The sequence below is a fragment of the Narcine bancroftii genome, chromosome 14, assembly GCF_036971445.1.
Source record: "Narcine bancroftii isolate sNarBan1 chromosome 14, sNarBan1.hap1, whole genome shotgun sequence".
NCBI classification, from domain to species: domain Eukaryota; kingdom Metazoa; phylum Chordata; class Chondrichthyes; order Torpediniformes; family Narcinidae; genus Narcine; species Narcine bancroftii.
Window position 1 is genome coordinate 20,689,214 of NC_091482.1, and position 11,132 is coordinate 20,700,345.

The window sequence follows — 11,132 nt, forward strand, 5'->3', positions numbered from 1 at the left end:
ACCACTTTTGTGTCTGTATGTGAGATTAATAAGGAGCACTTCTTGGAAGAGTGAATCAAGGTTGCAGATCTCCCTCTGCCAGATAGTTCCTCATCAAGGTGTTACAGCTTAGGGTCACCAGGCTTTATGTGAGGCTACTATGTCCATTTTGTGAACACATCAAGCAAACAGGCTTTTAACTGAAATTTAAATAAAAACTTTATTGCACATCTTACAATGTATTACATCATAAAAATATAAATGTAGCAAGTAGAAAAAACATTTGAGTAAAACATAAAAATTTAAAACTTTCAATTGGAACTATGTACATTTATAAAAAATAAATTTAAAAAATAAACTTTTCTTTGGTAATTATGTACAGTTAAGAAGGAATTTAATAAAAACACTGTCTTCTAATAAAAGGAAGTGAGGGAGGGATGAGCCATCTCCCCACTCCCCAGTAACGACTGTGGGGGTAGGATGGTAAATGGGGTGGTCCATTGGGGCAGCTAATACTTTCCTTTAGAGATGCAGCAATTTATAAAGACTTCAAATTTGCAGTTCCAATGCATTTTAGCTGCTAGGAATCAGTCTCCCTAAAAAAAAAAGCAGAAACAAACATCTCAGAATTGTTTGAAATTGAATACCCATTTACTAAGCATACAACCCCAAACAAGAAAACTGAATGGAAATGTTGGGTAGCAGCTATTGCACAGCATTTTACCAGAGAGTTGTAACCAAACACTGATGTGAGCCCCCAAGATGTTCAAAAATCAAGTGATCAAGACGAGCAAACAATGCATACAGAAATTGACAATCTTGCAAAGCAAAAAGCAGTATCTCAAATCTACACTTAAAAACCATAATCGGTGACATTGACACTCATTCGGATTACAATTAGTGCTTCAAGATGCAGCCTATGGTACTGAAGATGCCTACAGATGGTGTATCCTGCAAGCATAGACTGCAAAACACAAAAAGCCTGCAGTCACTAAAAACAGGATTATACTTTTTGGTCTTTGCGTTGAGAGTTTATGGATTTATGCCAAAAAACCCCCCTTTTAAATGACCAAGATCATGCCTCTCCTTGAATAAAAGGTTTCCTTTTCCCACGTCTACTAACTGCAAGATTTTATAATTTAGAAAAGATTACCATAAGAATAGGTAGCTAGTTTTTCCTCAAACAGAAAATTTTCAATTATTCATGTCTTCTGCTCTTCAGAGCTTCCTTCAACCTAGACAGTCCAAAGTAAAAATGTGCACATCAGTAAATAACACCACAGGAATAATTAATGCACCCTGGAATTTAAAGCTCAGATTAAAGTATCCACCCCCCCCCCCCACATAATTTTGGACATGATCCATAGCTCCAAGTTGCATCACTACCTGTGAAATATATTTGGAAAAGTCAATTGAGCTGAAAGATAGTAATTGTCTGTACCCAACTAATTGCATTACAAAGAACTACAACCAGCTGGGATTGCTTTACTTTATGGTCATCTGCACAGCAGACCAGAAACTGTATTTCTGATAGCCTTGGTAAGTGACCAGCCATTTTAAGATATTTTGCCAACTGCATCAGCTTGCTGTACATACTTGTGTAAAAGTCAAATTCACACTAATGCATTTCAGCCGAATCAGCCTAGCTGATTTCCCTCGCCGTGTTTACATTTGCCAACAATAAGTACATCAAGGATTGTGCAAACATTCAGTAATTTTAAATTAATGAAGCACCCATTCAGAGATATGGTACTGACAGTTAAGTAATGTAAATGCATATCTTAGATTACCATATGCAATGATCTTGATATACCCAGTAGTTTCTCAGTTATAGGGTAATATCAATGTTCCTACTTGTGACAGCTTACATTGCAAAATGCAAACAGATAAAGTGCGTTAAGGCGTTGGTAATTTTATGGTAGTTACAGTAATTAAAGTACAGTACAACTCCGATTATCCAATCCCCCCCCACAGAGCCAAACTGACCAGGGACCTCTGGTTCCCGACTAGGAGCAGTTTCTCAGTGGAGAGGTGATCAGCATTTTTTTGGGGTGAGAATTAAATATTAATGCTTAAAAAGCCTTTCCTTCTTGTTGTTTAAACACTGTTCAAAGTGATATGATGTTGCTGGGTTCTCCGAAGGAAAAAAAAATGTTTATCCAAAATGGACCCAGTCCCAACCATTTGGCATAATTGGAGTTGTACTGTAAATTTAATGGTCTAGCTTACACAAAAAATGGCAGTGCGATATACTACCATCATCACATAATTACACTACTGGTAATTACAGTACCTAATTGTACATAAAAACTAAAAAAATTAATTTCCTCATTGTAACATTTAGTACAGGTATTTGCAACTTTTATCTGTGAAAAACCCTAGTTAACTTTTACATGCAATATGGCAATTCCACATTTTTGGGGTCAAAAATAAGTTCACTTTACACAAATGTGGTATTTCCCTTCAACGGGTTGAACAAGTGCTCAGTATGAGCAGTTACATTAATCAACAGAAAGTGCAGAATTTCCCACAACTCACCTGTTCAAGAACAATAGGGATTGTCAGCCTCTTGACACACATTACTTACAGGCCTAGAAATAAAATTCCAGGTGAACAAAGTGAGTTTTATGACACAAGCTAATAAAGGTCTAAAATTGATTGGGCCGGAATGTATCAACAGAAAAATACCAAGTTAACAAACATTCAATTTGCTTGCCAACCAACGATGCCAAGTGATAAATTACTGTAGCACTACCTTATGAACAACCCATCAGGAAGTACTGCTGGGTGCAGATACAATAGTGCAATGACTCTTGAAACAGACAAACATTAAGTTCTAATCCATGTAAAAAGTTGTGCTGCAAATGAAGTCACCATTTAATAAAAGTTTAAAGTACTGTATTCTTGAATTCAAGTATACACTTGACAAAACTAGCTGCTGATTTCATGATAAAAGCTCTTTTCAGTCTGACTTTAAGAATAAAACACATACCTTAAAACAGAGAGGAATGATTTTTAACCTTTAAAATAAAGCACAAAATTAGACCCAATGTATTTGTGAAAAGCCAAGTCAACTACTGACCCCTAGTTCTGTTCAGCCTATTAAATATGCACACCATTTTTCACACAGCAGTTGAACAGATAAAAATCATCACCACAGAACTGGCATTCACACAATTAACATGAGAATTAAAAACAAGCCTTAATTGCAATCAATCAGAAAATGATGTCTCCCTCCCACTTACGTAGTATCAAGTCATTTTACATTAAGAGAGGCATTCAGAAACTGGTTTTTAAACTGACTTTGCCCACTGGATTTGAGAAGTACGAGAAATAAACCCAATTGAAATTTGAGTTACCGCACCAAAATGATATTTATACCCTCATTGTCGAGCAAACATTTCTAAAGCGTGGTTTCAACCTCTTACCGTGCTTCAAGGTTGCCAGAAATGCATCTTGTGCTGAAGATTTGAACTAGAGATGAATTTGAGACCTTAAGAACAAAATTCATTTGTTAAACAATCTGACAGTGCAATTGAAATTCTTTCTGAATTACCAACAAATCCCAGTCAAATTTGTTCTCATGGGCTAACAACTGTTTGTAGATTAATCCCAAATGGGCCAACAACTATAGTCCAGTGGGTAAAGCAAACACTACAAATTTATTCTTTGAGGCATTTCCAACAACACAAATCTATTGTAAAGAAATAGTTGGGATAGGCCTCATTCCCATTCTCAAGCATCATTTAAAACAGTCACATTAGCAAGCTACAATTACAAAACTAGACTTTTCCAATATCTGACCCACCCTAAAAAAAATTGTATTTGCAAACCTCATGGCCATGCAATTTTATGTCTTCATTTTTATATTATCCAAACCTAAACTATTCTTAATGCTCCCCCCACGCGCCTGCCCTCTATTTTAGAATCACGATTTGCCAGATTGAGTGGCAAAATCAGTTTTCAGTGTCTTGTTGAATCTTGTGGTGCTACAAACACATCACCAATTTGGCTAGGATAGTCTGTGGATTAAGTTGAGATGCTCACCTCAGTAGCAACGATGCCATCAAAATCCTGACTACCAGATGGAGTGATCTCATCTTGAACATCTAAGGGTATATTCAGAAACTATTGTCAGAGACATTCATTAAACCTTAGCCAATATATCAAAACATTAATTTCACATCACGAAATGTCAGTTATTTGAAAGTAGTTAACCCTGTAGAATGTTCAGAAGGCCTGGTCATTCACTGTCAATCAGAGCAGTTGAACATTATGGCACTCATCATAACTTTAAAAAAAATAGGGGCAAGTGGAAGGGTGATCAAAATTAAGACTTTAAATAATTTAGTACAAAGATACAACTTAATGCCAGTTAAAAATTCAGGGAATGCTAAACTATCAAAAAAGTGACTCCGGTTTCTTACATGTCAAGTAAACATGTGCTGTAAAGATGCACCCATTTCCTTCAGGAAGATTTTTTTTACAAAGCAAATACAGCAAAAATCAATTCCTCTGAAATTGCAACACTGATGGTAACTGGCATTCATTTCATGGTTTATCAACTTCAAACTGTGGATCCTGGGTCTGTATCAGTTGATGGACTTAAAACAAGTAGCCAGATTTCATTTACACTTCAACTGGTTTGCTTAAACACAGAAGTCAATATGACATGTGTATTTTAATTTACAATTCTAATTACTGTTGAAGGATGAAAACCACTACAAAAACTGTATGCAAATGTTACTATTGTAGCAAACAAATTACCCTGTATTCTCGTCACCATTCTGCAGTTCCCGACACTTTTGCTGCCCATCTTTAAGTGGTAAGACTGGAAAACCTTACCATTTGAAATATATTCTAAAAAAAACAACATTGCATTGAATAGACAAAAAATGGCTAAATAATAATGCATTCTTAAAATCAAATTTGTCCATTCTTAATAGTAACACAACTGGTATGGCATAACCAGATATGGGTTGCAAAGAAAGTTTTCTTTTCAGCACTCAGTTCCGAGATCTATCCACAGAAAAAGACAAAACTCTGAACAGCATGCTGGTCCACAAGGTACTCCATAATGTAGCAGCTCTCACCTGTACTTTTGAAAACTGCTGCGACCGATTCAAGCAATTCAATCCAACGTATATTTTTTTAAAATCAAGAGCTTCATTGCACTTAAAAGATGCACCCATTTCCTTCAGGAAGAAAGATTTAGCATAATTAATTTTACAAAGCAAACAGTTTATTAAAAAACTCAAATCCTCTGAAATTGCAACAGTGGTCTTCATCTCAAATGCCTTTTCACTATATGCATCCGTATATTATATCCCATTTGCCAAGCAAGTTGCTCCGAATTACTAAAGAGAACTTGCATAGCTGCTGTTTTAAACGGATTCAACGTGGCTGCCTTTACCATTCCCTGCTCAAGTAATTCCCTGGGAGAAGCAAGTGTCCTGAACCTGGATCTGCGACCCAGTTTAGGAACAGGAGAGCGATTGTACTGGGGAGAATAAGGGCCCTCGCCCACCATCTGTTACAGGCTTATTGTCATCGGTGCAATGGGGAGCTGCAGAGATGGAAGCAGAGCCTGTGTTACTGTGGCCGCGGCCCGGGAGTGGGAGGGGAAAGCAGGCGCAATCCATTCGCCCCCTCCCCTCGACAAGAGCGGGTCAGCGGCCCAGGGAAAAGGGAGAGAGAGGCCTCCTCCGGCTGATATACCATTCAACGCCGAAAGGGGGGTGGGTCCGCCGGGATGGGAAGGTCCCCGCCCGGGGTGGGGGGGTCGCCGGGGTGGGAAGGTCCCCGCCCGGGGTGGGGGGGGTCGCCGGCCGGGGTGGGAAGGTCCCCGCCCGGGGTGGGGGGGTCGCCGGGGTGGGAAGGTCCCCGCCCGGGGTGGGGGGGGTCGCCGGCCGGGGTGGGAAGGTCCCCGCCCGGGGTGGGGGGGTCGCCGGGGTGGGGGGGTCGCCGGGGTGGGAAGGTCCCCGCCCGGGGTGGGAAGGTCCCCGCCCGGGGTGGGGGGGTCGCCGGGGTGGGAAGGTCCCCGCCCGGGGTGGGGGGGGTCGCCGGCCGGGGTGGGAAGGTCCCCGCCCGGGGTGGGGGGGTCGCCGGGGTGGGGGGGTCGCCGGGGTGGGAAGGTCCCCGCCCGGGGTGGGAAGGTCCCCGCCCGGGGTGGGGGGGGTTCGCCGGAGTGGGAAGGTCCGCGCCCGGGGTGGGGGGGTCGCCGGGGTGGGAAGGTCCCCGGGGTGGGGGGGGTCGCCGGCCGGGGTGGGGGGGGTCGCCGGCCGGGGTGGGGGGGGTCGCCGGCCGGGGTGGGGGGGGTCGCCGGCCGGGGTGGGGGGGGTCGCCGGCCGGGGTGGGGGGGGTCGCCGGCCGGGGTGGGGGTTGAAGGTCGCAGTGGGTCAAACACGACGGGGGAAGAAGGCCAGGAAGCCTCCAGGTCGTGGGCGACGAGCACGTGACCGACGAGCCCGCAGCTCGAGCCTCCCTCACCGTCCGACTCCAGCAGCGAATGAGACCGAACGGCGGCGAGCGCCGCCCTTTTATACCCTCACGGCGTCCGCCCCCCCCCCCCTCACGACCCTGACCCCCGATAATTTTTTTCTCCTGCTCGCCCTCCAATTTACCGGCCGCCCGAAACCCTACCCGTCTGTTAGTTATTTCTAATTATTATTGCTCTTCTCAAGCAGGCCCATGAGGCTTTGCAGCGGTTTCGCGCGCAGGCGCAGTGGCCGGGATTCGCCCCCTGGCTGGACCCCGCCGCAGGAGGAGGAGCGGCGTCATCAGGAGGGGTTTTACTGCAGTCCTATCATTCCTCATGTCTCCATGAACAGTCCTTACGAGGCTGTCTCACTCCTGCATGGATCAGTCCAGAAAAGCAAAACAAGCCACATTACTGGAGGTTTGCAAGTAGCCTCTAACCGTCGAGGTACTCGAGATGGCAGAGGTCGACAGCATCGAGTCCACGCTGCTGAAGATCCAGCTGCGCTGGGTGGGTCACGTCTCCAGAATGGAGGACCATCGCCTTCCCAAGATCGTATTATATGGCGAGCTCTCCACTGGCCACCGTGACAGAGGTGCACCAAAGAAAAGGTACAAGGACTGCCTAAAGAAATCTCTTGGTGCCTGCCATATTGACCACCGCCAGTGGGCTGATAACGCCTCAAACCGTGCATCTTGGCGCCTCACAGTTTGGCGGGCAGCAACCTCCTTTGAAGAAGACCGCAGAGCCCACCTCACTGACAAAAGGCAAAGGAGGAAAAACCCAACACCCAACCCCAACCAACCAATTTTCCCCTGCAACCGCTGCAATCGTGTCTGCCTGTCCCGCATCGGACTGGTCAGCCACAAACGAGCCTGCAGCTGACGTGGACTTTTTACCCCCTCCATAAATCTTCGTCCGCGAAGCCAAGCCAAAGAAAGATACTAACCCAGAAGCAATGATGAGCGAATGTCCATTAAACCAATAACCCATGCAGTTTAAACCTGGAAATCCAGAATGCAGGACAGCATCCTGGCTGGGTGCATCACTGCCTGGTATGGAGGCGCCAGCTCTCAGGACAAGAATAAACTCCAGGGGGTTGTTAACTCAGCCTGCCCCATCACAGGCACCAGACTTCACCCCATCGAGGGCATCCACCTGAGGCGGTGGCTTCAAAAAGCAGCCTCTACCCTCAAAAGACCCCGCCACTCCCTCTTCACTCTGCTACCATTGGGGAAAAGGTCCGGGAGCCTGAGGTCGAGCACTCACCGGCACGAGGACAGCTTCTTCCCCGCTGCCATCAGATTCCTGAATGATCAATGACCCAACGACGCTGCCTTACTTTTCGTGGACTATTATTGTTTCCTTAGTTATGGTAATGGTGTAAGATGGTTATAATATGTACGTTTGCTCTGTGATATTTCTGCAAAACAAATTTCATGACTTGTTCATGACAATAAATTCTGATTCTGATATGCAGGCAAAATAAACTATTAGAACTCAGTGGGTTGAGCAGACCTGATGCTGGGTCTTACCATGAAATATCGGCCATTCCTTCCCTCACACAGACACTGCTTCAATCTGCTGAGTGTCTCCAACAATAGCCAGAATCTGTTTCCCATGGGGTGTTTAAAACTGGAGGTTATAGATTTAAAGTGAGAAGGAGGAGTTTTAAAGGGGATGTGAGGGGTGTCAATTTTCTCACAATGAGTAGTTGGTATCTGGAATAAGTTGCCAGAAGATTGATTGTGGCAAGAACAGTGTTAAAAAGCATCTGGAAAGGCACTTAAATGAACAAATCATGGAAGGATAGAAAATTAATGAAGTCATGTTGGACTAGTATAGATAGGCATATCAGTAAAGATACAGTGGGCCAAAGGACCTGTTTTCGTGCTCTACAACTTGTGGTCCATGTGTATCTCTGTCCATTGATACTTCCTGCTGTTGATGTGCACAACTGGTTAAAATTCCTTTAAATTTGGGAGGCTATAATTATGGAACACTACAGCACAGTACAGGCCCTTTGGCCCTCAATGTTGTGCCAACCTATTTATTACTACCAAAAAAAATTAAACTCTTCTGCCTCATAACCCTCAATTTTTCTTTCATCTATGTGCCCGTCAAAGGTGTTTCTTAAATGCCTGTATGGGCCAGCCTCTAGCACCAACCCTGGCTGGACATTCCAGGCACTTACCCCTGATGTCTCCCCTAAATGTTCTTCCCTTTACTTTTTTACAGATGTCCTCTAGTGTTTGCTACTCCTGCCCTGGGAAAAAAAGTGCTGGCTTATCTAGTCCTCTCAGAATCTTGTTGACCTCTATTAATCACCTCTTAGCCTTAAGCTCCAAGGAGAAAAGCCTTTGCTTTCCTCAACTTACCTCTCAAGATTTATTTTCCAATCCAGGCAACTTCTTGGTAAATCTCCTTGGCACCCTCTCCATAGCTTCTACATCCTTCCTGTAATGAGCGGACCAGAACTGAATGCAATATTCTAAGTGTGGTCGCACCAGAGATTTATAGAGCTTCATATGTTGCAAGGCCATTTGAACAGTAGCTCTCAATTGTTAGTAATTAGATTTGGATAGGGTCATGCGAAGAAGTCCCTAGGTTATGAACAGGGTTCTGCTGGTAAGCGATGTAAGGCACGAATGAATAAAATCAGCATGTTGGCGAGGATCAAGGAAATAGCTGTGATGGGAGAGAAGCTGGCATCACTGATTCAGTGAGTCTAGTCAGTCTTCCCAGCTCAGCCCAACCCCTTTTAGTTGCAGCTCTGGAGTGGGGAAGAAGGCACATGGAAATGCACCGTTCCCCTGCCCCCCTCCCCCGTAGAAGATATTTGCAGTTCCACAACAGATAGCAAACCCATCTCCAGACATTTCATGGGTCATCCAAATATTTATTTCATGCAGGGTGTCCTTAAATTGGGTGTTCGTAACCAGGGAAGGTCCTCTAATGCAATAGCCCCAAACATGTGATCCAGAAACATGGCCAAGTTTCAATTCTGGACAGAATTTCAATCTGCAGTCCCCAGACCTCATGCTACAGTTTATAATCTTGTAATTTTGCACAATCTCTGATGGGGCTGAGATGAAATTATTTTATGATTTCTCTATTACTGCATTTAATGGGATGTACATTGTCTGGGAAGCCCAACTTATTTTGCTAATCTTCTACGAGGATTTGGCATTAGTTCTCCCAACGGGATTTCATTCTTGTGCTTACATTTAGTCACGTTCTGAGCACATTTGTCCTTATCTTCTAGTTCACAAATGTCAAAGATATTTCCATGATTTCAATGCAGGAATGAAGGGGATACTTGTAATCACTGAGCCATTCAGGGACTGATCTGGCACTTTGTACTATTACTTTCACAATTATATGACGTACTTTTATTGCAGAGCTTCATTCTTTACTCGGCTGCTTCTTATACATTGTCAGGTACACTTGTATATTTTGGCCAGGCACCTCATCCTACAGGCATGTCGTGTAACGATCTGGAGCACCTCAGCCTCGAACAGCTCAGTGGGTAGTAATCAGGACGTCACCATCAATTCCTCTGCAGCCATTGTACACATAAATTGCTACCGATATGTACACAATAAAGTTTGTTAAGCTGCTAATAGATAGTTCAAGGCTGTGAGCATTGCCCAGTCCTTCCTGCACTTTTACACAATTCTTCATTATCTGAACTTGATTTTGCATTCTGCTGTTCCCTTTACTTGTACATCTCAGATTGAGGCAAGAGGAAATATAAACTGCATCTAACCTCAAGACCCATGAGATTTTTATGTTTCAATGTTTTAAGTCAGACAAACAATGCATATGCAGGACAAGTATTTATTATCTACAAATAAATATTATTTCATAAATGAGTCTCGGATAGTTAGTGTGAGCAGTTCCTTTGGTCATTCAGCATTCTCACTGCCCGTGGGAAGAAGCTGTTCCTCAGCCTGGTGGCGCTGGCTCTGATACTCCTGTACCTCTTCCCCGACAGGAGCAGCTGAAAAATAGTATGTGTGGGGTGGGAGGGGTCTTCGATGATTTTGCATGCCCTCTTCAGTCAACAATCCTGGTATATCATGTCGATGTGTTGGGGGGGGGGGGGTGGGGGGAGGGGAGGGAGTGATACTCTCTCCCACTCTATTTATCATGTGGATTGATCTCCGATCTATTTTTCTGCAGCAACCACATCATACTGTGATGCATTCGTTGAGGACGCTGCATCACAATCTCATCATACAATAAATCTATTATCCCAAGAATGAATCTATTAAATCTTTGCTACACTCTCTCTACTTCAAGTATATATCTCTGATAAGGAGAATAGATCAGCACCCAACGTTCCAGAAGTAGTCTCTCCAAGACTCCATACAACTCTTACATTCTCTTTCTTACATCAAAGGCCAGCATACTGTTTGCTTTTGTGAATCTTGTTTACTGTTAAATTCAGTGCTTTCTGGACAGACCCTCTGAACACTGATAAGTTTTAATCTCTCTCCATTTAAAACAAAAAAAAACCTGCTTTTTTTTGATCAGTGGATAGCCTCAAGTTTTCTACATTCTATCAGACACAACTTTAATCTGTCTTTGACCTCTGAAGCCTCTCATAGCCAGCATTGCCATCCAACTTTGTATCATTTTTAGTGGTGTGACAATCAATGATGCAGCAGGC

General features: G+C 43.7%; 2 non-coding genes across 2 annotated transcripts; both read right to left on the minus strand.

Annotated features, from left to right (window-relative positions):
• Positions 1-2,645: 2,645 nt before the first annotated feature.
• LOC138750066 (small nucleolar RNA SNORA8) lies at positions 2,646-2,785 on the minus strand. Its single transcript, XR_011349056.1, has one exon. It is a non-coding gene; the product is annotated as a small nucleolar RNA SNORA8 (small nucleolar RNA).
• Positions 2,786-3,572: 787 nt separating this feature from the next.
• Positions 3,573-3,707, minus strand: LOC138750067 (small nucleolar RNA SNORA18). Its single transcript, XR_011349057.1, has one exon. It is a non-coding gene; the product is annotated as a small nucleolar RNA SNORA18 (small nucleolar RNA).
• Between the last annotated feature and the right edge of the window lie 7,425 nt (positions 3,708-11,132).